Source organism: Taudactylus pleione, unplaced genomic scaffold (assembly GCF_031769625.1).
Source record: "Taudactylus pleione unplaced genomic scaffold, aTauple2 ptg000154l, whole genome shotgun sequence".
Taxonomy (NCBI): Eukaryota; Metazoa; Chordata; class Amphibia; order Anura; family Myobatrachidae; genus Taudactylus; species Taudactylus pleione.
This window is the reverse complement of record NW_028284556.1, coordinates 21,580,700-21,592,646: the sequence shown is the minus strand read 5'-3', so window position 1 is coordinate 21,592,646 and position 11,947 is coordinate 21,580,700. Positions and strand designations below refer to the sequence as shown.

At 49.2% G+C, this 11,947-nt stretch overlaps 1 pseudogene; it reads right to left on the bottom strand.

Annotated features, from left to right (window-relative positions):
- Window positions 1-1,063: 1,063 nt before the first annotated feature.
- The window catches only part of LOC148521944 (uncharacterized), a 60,011-nt pseudogene continuing 49,127 nt past the window's right edge, over window positions 1,064-11,947 (bottom strand).

Here is an 11,947-nt window from a genome sequence, read left to right as displayed (position 1 = left end):
AACTAAAACACTGAAGAAACAACCTGGAACAGATCCTCAACAAAAATCGAAACCCCCTCCTCAGTCAAATGTACGCCATCTCTCCTATACAGATATGTATGCCGGAAACGTATCTTGTCATGCCCAACAACATCACCACCAGAGGCCAACACCTGCTTTGCGACTGCTGCATTCACCTCCTTTCTGGCTTCATCAATTGTCCTACCATTCTGTACACCACGCCAGACCAGCCGAGGCACAATACATGACCATACAATCTTGCAAGAAGGCCATGCTAACGCAATCCTAGCAACATCGTCAGCCGTGGATCTCCTGAATTCCAACCCAGTCGTCTTACCAAGATCATTTCCACCTAAGTGAATCAGTAAAACCTCGGGAGTCCCAAAATGCCTTGCAGATTTTAAAAGTTCAGGACAGGCCTGCCACAACATTCCTCTCACACCACTCCACCACACACAATCAGAGCAAGGGAATCAGAGCAAGGGAAGGAAGGAGCACCACAAGCATTCATGAACTTAGCAGCCCAGAAAACATAGGAGTGGCCAACAATCCCTATTTTGAGAGAGTCAATTTTAACACCTGAAGGGGGAGAAAAAGAATGCAAAATTAAATTAATTTGCAATTATAATTAAGTAACGGAGGATCTGCCAAAAAGAAAAATGTTTGTGTAACCAGCTGTCAGGCTGAAATTTAGACAAGCTTCAGTGCCAATTCGAGGCAAACATAAAGACACATGGGGTAAAAGTGGGGTGGGGAAGAGGGGAGGGGGGGAGGAGGGGGAAAGCAGGGATAAACGGATTACTCGGCTGGAGGAAAAAACGAAAAACCTGCTGAGGGACATACTAATTGTAATTAGTGATGTCAATAAGCCGAATTAGGTCTGTCAGTTCAGGCAAAAAGAAAAGGTCAAATGCCTCCAGACTTCCGCTGCCACAGCGGCAAGTAGCTAATCCCCGAATCGGGTAGACAGGACAAACAAGACAGACAAGACCATACTTTGAAGGTAAACAAAGAAATATCATGACAAACGAATAAACATAACATTATTAAATGCGCAATGCAATCAATGCAGAGGCTGAATGTAACGCTTATAACTGGAGGATTTCCAACGGCCTAAAGCCTTAATCTCGGATACAGAAAATCCCGCTGAAGCAGTGGAAGTTGCTGCCCCGATACGAAACGAGTGCGTACCAAAATCCTGGGGGGAGAGGCCGACACGAGAGTCACAGCGCTTCAAATCCCAACCAAACTGGTATTTGGTTAATGGCGAATCATCCTCATGCAGAAGCCAAGAGCCCGCAGTAGCAGGCCTGACCTGAAGATAACGTTTGGCCAGGGCAATGGGGCAAATACTCAAGTCCTCAGAAGGGATAAGCGAAATCCAACGTCCCCTACCCAGCTTGTCTGTCTTGGAGCAACTAAGCCTACAAAGCAACGACCTCTCCCCTACCAGAACATCCGGCCCGAAGGAGCGCAGAATTGGTTCGCTTGGAGGCCGCCACCAACTCCGAAATCCTGAAAGCCCCATGAAAGGCCATCGAAAAAGCTAGTTTGCGCAAATCAACTTCAAAAACCGAATCCGCCATGTCCGCGAGGAGTAATGGAAGGAGGGAAATATCGATAGGACGTCTCTTGTCGGGCGCAACCGGAACCGAACAAGCCCAACCTTTCAAGGCCTTCTGAATCAGAAAACTTTTTGTCAGGTCCGGAAGGCCTTTTAACTTAAAGAAAAATTAAATACCGGCCAGATAACGCGAAACCACCGCTCTGGATCTGCCAGAGACATAGAGATGCCAAGTAAAAGAAAGCATCAACTGATGCCTGCTCTTACCTCCATGTCTGTGGCGACGGGAATATTCTTCCCACTCTTCCCAAGCCTGGCTGTAAACTCTCAAAGTACCCGGGCGAGTGACCGTTGAGCTAAGCCCTCCATGCCGGCTTGATGACCTGCCAAACATAAGAGGGGCAAAGCACACCAGTAGCATCAGCCCAGGGGCCAAAGAGCGAGACCTAGGCCACTGAAACCGTGATAACGCATCTGCGATTTCATTCTCTGCCCCAGGAATATGCCGCGATCTAAATGAAATATTGCAGCGCAAGCAAGTTAGGACTAACTGCGCCAAAACTCGCAATACTAGCAACGATTTGGCACGCTGCTGATTAATCGCATGCACAACGCCAAGGTTATCGCACCTGAGCACTATGCTGCGATCACGCAAATGCTCACCCCACACTTCCAATGAAAACCATGATTGGAAAGAGTTCGAGGAGCAACAGGTCCCGTGTGAGACCCAAACGCACCCATTCCTCAGGCCAAGGTGCCGAAAACCAGGACCCGGCAAGGTAGCAACCAAAACCCGCTGAACCCGCCGCGTCGGTGAAAAGCTGCAGCTGAAAGCTGTCAAGAACCGGAGTCATCCAACTCACCACACCATTAAATTTGTCAAGAAAAGATGCCCAAACGGACAGATCCCTCTTGATTTCGGAGGACAGGCGAACCATGTGGCGTGGTCTGGATGCCTCAGCCGTGGACCGCTCCAGCTTTCGATAGAAAACTCTGCCCATCGGGATAACCCTACAGGCAAAATTCAGCAGACCTAACATCGATTGTGCCTGCCGCAAAGAAATTTTGTTAGCCGCCAAACATGTAGCAAACGCATTGCGCAATTTCACCACCTTGTCCCGAGGAAGCCTGCAAACCCCTGCCAAGGTGTCAATCTCGATGCCCAAAAACGATAGGCAAGCGAGAGGACCCACAGTTTTCTCATCGGCAACCGGTACCCCGAAATGGAAAAACAGAGCTCGTAAAGAAAACAAAAGAAAAGCACAACGTTTTGAATTTGCAGGACCCACGCACAAAAAACCATTGAAATAGTGAGCTATCCCGTGACACCCATAAGAAGTCTCCACGCACCAGAGAAGAAAGGTGCTACATTTTTCAAAAAAAGCATAGGAAACAGAGCATCCCATAGGCAAACACTTGTCTCTAAAATATCTGTCGCCAATGCAAATCCCCATGTACCTGAAGGAGTCAGGATGCAGGGGAAGTAGACAAAAAGCCAATTCCACATCTATCTTAGCCATGAGAGCACCAGGTCCATACGACCTAACCATCTCCAAAGCCTCATCAAATGACTTACACCATTCACTGATGACCCTGATGGGTATGACAGATGCTGAATGAGCTTAAATTTACCAGGAGACTTCTTGGGGACAACACCCACTGGAGAAAGAATCAAATCCCCCAGCGGGGGCTGTTCAAATGGGCCTGCTATTCGCCCTAGACTCACGTCCTTCTGAATTTTGGCTTCTAAGACATCAGGTAACTCACGCGCTGACCGCAAATGCTTCGGGGGGCCAACCCTAACCTCACCCCTAATGGGTAACCGAAAACCAAAAGTGAAACCGGAATAAAAAAACGTGCATCCTCAAGGTTTGGATACCAACCCAACCATTTGGACATAGCATCCAAACGCACTGGGAATGATGCCTTACTTAGCCCCAGGTGGCTTGGAAGACTGCTGTCCAGCCGGTCGGGAACAACTGGACACCGGATGGGCTCCGCCGCAGCGCAAACAGAGGTGACGAAAACGACACCGCTGCCCCTGAGTACAGGTGGCATTGTTAAAAGCAAAACATTTGCCTTTATTCTGAGCGGAAAAATGACCCGATCCTGGTGGACGCCGACTCGAAGATGCGGTGGCTGAGTGACTTCCAGCCACACCTCCACGTCCTTACCGCCAAACTCAATGACAGGCCTGCCATCCTGCTTCCGACAAAACAAAACAGGCCTTTAGTTATCTTACGCTTACAACATGGGCGCAAGCCGCGCAAATCTGCCGTATTATCACAGCGAACCCCCAGGGACCGTTTAGAACGTTTGCGGGAAGCGACATGTGAATGGGAACGACGGCGCTTAGATGACTCATCTCTCCGGTCAGCCTCGCATTTAGCATATTTAGCGGTCTGCTTGCGCGCCCTGGCAGAGCTGCTGGCATCTGACACTAGCGATGAAGAGGAACAACAGCTGCTACTGTCATCGTTCTCGTCATAAGTAGACCCACCTGATGTACTCGGCTGCTCATCGCCCAAAGAATTGGCCGAAGTCAGCTCCTCGTCCACAGCTGCATCCTCGGGACTGTCGCAGCCCCCGATGCAGACAAAGGTGCAGAAGAAGGAACAGCTGAATTGGCCGAAATCATGGAAGGGACCGCTCCTGAGGTAAAATGTGCCATTAAGGACCCAAATGCACGCACAGCTGACAGAAATGCTCGGACATGGGTAATTGAGATGTAGAAGCTGCCAGGTGCGCACAAGCAGGAGACCCGGCTGCAGGCAGTAGTGATAAATCAGCCACAATCAGGGCAAATAATGTGGCCATGGAGGACATGATATTGATAACCCCTGCAGGATCCCCTGAGCTTAAGGGCATTGTAAGCGCATTCATGTTGGGGGACCCTACACTAAAACTAGCCCCTTGTGCCTGTGGCCCACCACTCTGACTAGCCCCTTGTGCCTGGGCAGAGTTGATGGCAGAGCCCACCTGCAGCAAACTCTGAGTCTCATCACTAAAATGGTGGCTAAGCCCCACCCCCCGAGCAGGCTCAGGGAGCTGAGCAGGGCCGCCATTTGTAATTTGGGCCTGAGGACCTCTGCGGCCCTAACTGCCCTGGAGGTCTGAGCCGGGGCCCGAGACCGAACTGGTCTCGAACCCATGGCCACCTCCTCGTTTACCAAATGCACCCCAGCCGGTATCCAGGCGGGGGCGAGCACGCCCGCGGCCCTCAGCACAGCCGCGAGCCCGGACATGCGGGCAGGCAGGCACTGTAACAGAGGTGCGCTGACCCGCCCGCCTACCAGAGCCAGCAGCCGCGGGCCCCGGAGCGATGGCTATGAGGGAGCCGCCAGCATCAGAAGCCGGCATCGCCGCGGTGGGCACGCGTCCGCGCTTCACGGCCTCTAGGGCCTGCAGACAAGCCAAATGAGGCGGTGGTCGCGGGAGGGGACCCGGCACCATCAAAGTAATGGCTAGGGGGGTATTTTGATCGCTGCGGGCGGGACATGGGCACAGTGCTATAGCCAGATGCAGGAAAAGAGATGACACAGGAGGAGAGGGAAAGAAAAGGAATGTAGAAAAAACGGGAGCAGAAGAAACAGTGAGGGAGGATAGAAACTGAAAAGAAATGAAAATGAAATGCAGGGAGAAAAAGCAATAACCAAATATATATGTCACAATAATGCAATGAGCACAGCCCTTATCTCTGCCAGAAGACAGGAACAAAAGAGGCTTTGTTAAAACTAGGGGTGTGCACCGGCCACTTTTCGTGTTTTGTGTTTTGGTTTTGGATCTGGATCTTTCTTCGTGTTTTGGATCTGGATTGGTTTTGCCAAAACCACCCTTCCGTGTTTTGGGTTCTGGGTTTTGTGTTTTGGATCTGTATTTTTTTGAAAAAAAGCATAAAAACAGCTAAAATCACAGAATTTGTAGGTTTTTCTGCTCCTATGCTATTATTAACCTCAATAACATTAATTTCCACTCATTTCCAGTCTATTCTGAACACCTAACACCTCACAATAGTGTTTTTATGTCCAAAAGGTTGCACCGAGTTAGCTGGATGACTATGCTAAGCGACACGAGTGGGTGGCACAAACACGTGACCCATCTAGGCATGATACTGCAGTGGCAGACAGGATGGCAGTTTGAAAAACTAGGCCCCAAACTGTACATAATGCAAAGAAAAAAAGAGGTGCAAGATGGAATTGTCCTTGGGCCCTCCCACCCACCCTTATATTGTATAAACAGGACATGCACACTTTAACAAACCAATCATTTCAGCGCCAGGGTCTGCCACACAACTGTGGCTGAAATGATTGGTTCGTTTGGGCCCCCACAAAACAAGCTGGCAATTAATCTGTCCCTGCACAAACTGGCTCTACGGAGGCAAGATCTCATCCTCATCCTCCTCATCCACCGATTCCTCACCCTCTTCAGTGTGTACATCCTCATCCTCACAAAGTATTAACTCGTCCCCACTTGAATCCACCACCACAGGTCCCTCTGTACGTTCTGGAGGCTGGTCTCCCTGGAAGAGCTGATAATTCATTTTGATGAACATCATCTTCTCCACATTCTGTGGAAGCAACCTCCTACGCCTTTCGCTGACAAGGTTCCTGGCTGCACTAAACACTCTTTCGGAGTACACACTGGAGGGGGGGCAACTCAGGTAAAATAGAGCCAGTTTGTACAGCGGCCTCCAAATTGCCTCTTTTTCCTGCCAGTACAGGTATGGACTGTCTGACATGCCTACGTGGATGCTGTCACCGATGTAATCCTCCACCATTCTGTCAATGGTGACAGTATCATATGCAGTGACAGTAGACATGTCAGAAATTGTTGGCAGGTCCTTCAGTCCGGACCAGATGTCCAAACTTGGTCCTGCCTGCCCTGCATCACCGCCAGCGGGTTGCTTAGGATACCTAAGTTCCAGTTGCGGGAGAAAATGAAGAAGGAGCTGTTGACGTGTCACGTTCCGCTTCAGCTGACAGTGTGTTCACCAGCAGGTCTTTGCACCTCTGCAGGCTTGTGTCGGCCAGAAAGAGAGACACCACATAGGCTTTAAACCTAGGATCGAGCACGGTGGCCAAAATGTAGTGGTCTGATTTCAACAGATTGACCACCCTGGAATCCTGGCAAAGCGAATGAAGGGCTTCATCCACAAGTCCCACATGCCGAGCGGAATCGCTCCGTCTTAGCTCCTCCTTCACTTTCTCCAGCTGCTTCTGCAAAAGCCTGATGAGGGGAATGACCTGACTCAAGCTGGCAGTGTCTGAACTGACTTCACGTGTGGCAAGTTCGAAGGGCTGGAGAACCTTGCACAACACGGAAATCATTCTCCACTGCACTTGAGTCAGGTGCATACCCCCTCCTTTGCCTATGTCATAGGTGGATGTATAGGCTTGTATGGCCTTTTGCTGCTCCTCCATCCTCTGAAGCATATAGAGGGTTGAGTTCCACCGCGTCACAACCTCTTGCTTCAGGTGATGGCGGGGCAGGTTCAAGAGTGTTTGCTGGCGCTCCAGTCTTCGGCACGCAGTCGCTGAATGGCGAAAGAGGGCCAAAATTTTTCGGGCCACCCAAAGCGTCTCCTGCACGCCCGTCGCTTTTCAGAAAATTCTGCACCACCAAGTTTATTGTGTGAGCAAAACATGGGACATGCTGGAATTTGCCCAGATGTAATGCCCGCACAATATTGGTGGCGTTGTCAGATATCACAAATCCCCAGGAGAGTCTAAGTGGGGTAAGCCACTGGGCGATGATTTCCCTCAGTTTCTCTAAGAGGTTGTCGGCGGTGTGCCTCTTACTGAAACCGGTGATACACAGTGTAGCCTGCCTTGGAACGAGCTGGCGTTTCTGAGATGCTGCTACTGGTGACGCTGCTGCTGTTGCTGCGTAAGGTGATACATCTACCCAGTGGGCTGTCACAGTCATATAGTCCTTAGTCTGCCCTGTTCCACTTGTCCACATGTCCGTGGTTAAGTGGACATTGTGTACAACGGCATTTTTCAGGACACTGAGGACACTTTTTCTGACGTTTCTGTACAGTCTCAGTATCGCCTGCCTAGTGAAGTGGAATCTAGACGGGATTTGGAACCGGGGACACACTACCTCCATCAATTGTCTAAATCCCACTGCACTAATGGCGGATACCGGACGCACATCTAACACCAACATAGCAGTCAAGGCCTCAGTTATACGTTTTGCTTCAGGATGACTGCTGTCGTACTTCATCCTCCTCGCTAAGGACTGTTGGAGGGTCAATTGTTTAGTAAAAGTAGTGGTGTTCCTACTTCCTCTCTGGGATGATGAATAACTCCCAGCAGCAGCAACAGCGGCAGCAGTAGGCGTAGCAATGCAGGATCCTCTGGAGGAATCCCGGATAAGAGAGTCAGTCATGCCAGTGACATGGCCTGCAGGACTACTTCCGATCCTGACTAAGGAGGAAATTGACGAGGAGGGAGTTTACGGTGTGGTTTGCAGGCGCTTGGATACAACAGGACAACGGGATTTAGGTGTCCCTGGACTGCTTACGGTCTTAGCCAAAGTTTCTGAACTTGACAGTAACTTTTTATGAACGGGCAGGTGCCGTATAAGGGAGGATGTTCCTAGGTGGTTGACGTCCCTACCCCTACTTATTTCACCTTTACATATGGTACATATGGCAAGACAGTTGTTGTCCGGATTTGGATAGAAATATTGCCAGACCAAAGAGGTGGAATGTTTGGTCTTCTGCCCAGGCATGACCGTGATGGGCTTTTTCATCCCACGGACAACAACTGTCTCCCCCGGAGCCTGATTTAAACAAACCACATCACCATCAGAATCCTCCTCGCCAACTTCCTCCTCAGCGCCAGCTACACCAGTATCCTCATCCTGTTGTACTTCAACAGTGACATCTTCAATTGGCATATCAGCAAGTGGACTGTGGGTGCTCCTTTCAGCACTTGCAGGGGGCGTGCAAATGGTGGAAAGAGCCACCTCTTCCCGTCCAGTGCTGGGAAGGTCAGGCATCGCAACCACCACCACACTTGGACTCTCCTTGGGGATTTGTGATATCTTCTTAGAAAGCACAGTTCTTCACTGTGTTTTGCCAGCTTAAATCTTTTGATTTTTTTAGTGGGAGGAGGGCTTCCATCGTCATGTGAAGCTGAACCACTAGTCATGAACATACTAGGGATCGACCTTAGCCGTTCCTTGCCACTCCGTGTCGTAAATGGCATATTGGCAAGTTTACGTTTCTCTTCAGCTGATTTAAATGTCTTTTTCAAGGTCATTTTCCTGAACTTTGCCATTTGGGATTGTATGTGCCCTCTACTATGACATTGGGCATCGGCCTTGGCAGACGACGTTGATGGCATGTTATCGTCTATGTCATGACTAGTGGCAGCAGCTTCAGCACTAGGAGGAAGTGGTTCTTGATCTTTCTCTATTTTATTTTTATCGGAGAAAGTTTGGTCCTCCATTTATGTTATATCGATTTGATATATACGTGCGGCTAAACACAGAAAATAATTTTTTATTTTTGCTGGAGAGTAGTGCACTTTGTGGGTTACACCAGCCTTTAAGAAATGAGCCAGCCGGCTCTTTACTTATGGGACACAGGCGCACGCTTGGTGCTGCTCCTTTGTTGATGCACGTGCGGCTACTGCGCACACAATTCACAAGCACAGAAAATAATTTTTTTTTTGGTTTGGACTGGAGTGTACTTTGGGGGTTACAGCACCCTTTAACGGTCAAGCCAGCCGGCCCTTTACTTATGACACAGGCGCACGCTTGGCACTACTTTGTTGATGCACGTGCGGCTACTGCGCACACAATTCACAAACACAGAAAATTATTTTTTTTTTGGTTTGGACTGGAGTGTACTTTGGGGGTTACAGCACCCTTTAACGGTCAAGCCAGCCGGCCCTTTACTTATGACACAGGCGCACGCTTGGCACTACTTTGTTGATGCACGTGCGGCTACTGCGCACACAATTCACAAACACAGAAAATAATTTTTTTTTTGGTTTGGACTGGAGTGTACTTTGGGGGTTACAGCACCCTTATACAGTCAAGCCAGCCGGCCCTTTACTTATGACACAGGCGCACGCTTGGCACTACTTTGTTGATGCACGTGCGGCTACTGCGCACACAATTCACAAACACAGAAAATAATTTTTTTTTTGGTTTGGACTGGAGTGTACTTTGGGGGTTACAGCACCCTTTAACGGTCAAGCTAGCCGGCCCTTTACTTATGACACAGGCGCACGCTTGGCACTACTTTGCTGATGCACGTGCGGCTACTGCGCACACAATTCACAAACACAGAAAATAATTTTTTTTTTGGTTTGGACTGGAGTGTACTTTGAGGGTTACAGCACCCTTATACAGTCAAACCAGCCGGCCCTTTACTTATGACACAGGCGCACGCTTGGCACTACTTTGTTGATGCACGTGCGGCTACTGCGCACACAATTCACAAACACAGAAAATAATTTTTTTTTTGGTTTGGACTGGAGTGTACTTTGGGGGTTACAGCACCCTTATACAGTCAAGCCAGCCGGCCCTTTACTTATGACACAGGCGCACGCTTGGCACTACTTTGTTGATGCACGTGCGGCTACTGCGCACACAATTCACAAACACAGAAAATAATTTTTTTTTTGGTTTGGACTGGAGTGTACTTTGGGGGTTACAGCACCCTTTAACAGTCAAGCTAGCCGGCCCTTTACTTATGACACAGGCGCACGCTTGGCACTCCTTTGTTGATGCACGTGCGGCTACTGCGCACACAATTCACAAACACAGAAAATAATTTTTTTTTGGTTTGGACTGGAGTGTACTTTCGGGGTTACAGCACCCTTTAACGGTCAAGCCAGCCGGCCCTTTACTTATGACACAGGCGCATGCTTGGCACTACTTTGTTGATTCACGTGCGGCTACTGCGCACACAATTCACAAACACAGAAAATAATTTTTTTTTTGGTTTGGACTGGAGTGTACTTTGGGGGTTACAGCACCCTTTAACGGTCAAGCCAGCCGACCCTTTACTTCTGACACAGACGCACGCTTGGCACTCCTTTGTTGATGCACGTGCGGCTACTGCGCACACAATTCACAAACACAGAAAATAATTTTTTTTTTGGTTTGGACTGGAGTGTACTTTGGGGGTTACAGCACCCTTTAACGGTCAAGCCAGCCGGCCCTTTACTTATGACACAGGCGCATGCTTGGCACTACTTTGTTGATTCACGTGCGGCTACTGCGCACACAATTCACAAACACAGAAAATAATTTTATTTTTGGTTTGGACTGGAGAGTACTTTGGGGGTTACAGCACCCTTTAACGGTCAAGCCAGCCGGCCCTTTACTTATGACACAGGCGCACGCTTGGCACTACTTTGTTGATGCACGTGCGGCTACTGCGCACACAATTCACAAACACAGAAAATAATTATTTTTTTGGTTTGGACTGGAGTGTACTTTGGGGGTTACAGCACCTTTTAACGGTCAAGCCAGCCGGCCCTTTACTTATGACACAGGCGCACGCTTGGCACTACTTTGTTGATGCACGTGCGGCTACTGCGCACACAATTCACAAACACAGAAAATTATTTTTTTTTTGGTTTGGACTGGAGTGTACTTTGGGGGTTACAGCACCCTTTAACGGTCAAGCCAGCCGGCCCTTTACTTATGACACAGGCGCACGCTTGGCACTACTTTGTTGATGCACGTGCGGCTACTGCGCACACAATTCACACAGAAAATAATTTTTTTTTTGGTTTGGACTGGAGTGTACTTTGGGGGTTACAGCACCCTTTAACGGTCAAGCCAGCCGGCCCTTTACTTATGACACAGGCGCACGCTTGGCACTACTTTGTTGATGCACGTGCGGCTACTGCGCACACGATTCACAAACACAGAAAATAATTTTTTTTTTGGTTTGGACTGGAGTGTACTTTGGGGGTTACAGCACCCTTTAACGGTCAAGCCAGCCGGCCCTTTACTTATGACACAGGCGCACGCTTGGCACTCCTTTGTTGATGCAAGTGCGGCTACTGCGCACACAATTCACAAACACAGAAAATAATTTTTTTTTTGGTTTGGGCTGGAGTGTACTTTGGGGGTTACAGCACCCTTTAACAGTCAAGCCAGCCGGCCCTTTACTTATGACACAGGCGCACGCTTGGCACTACTTTGTTGATGCACGTGCGGCTACTGCGCACACAATTCACAAACACAGAAAATAATTTTTTTTTTGGTTTGGACTGGAGTGTACTTTGGGGGTTACAGCACCCTTTAACGGTCAAGCTAGCCGGCCCTTTACTTATGACACAGGCGCACGCTTGGCACTCTTATGTTGATGCAAGTGCGGCTACTGCGCACACAATTCACAAACACAGAAAA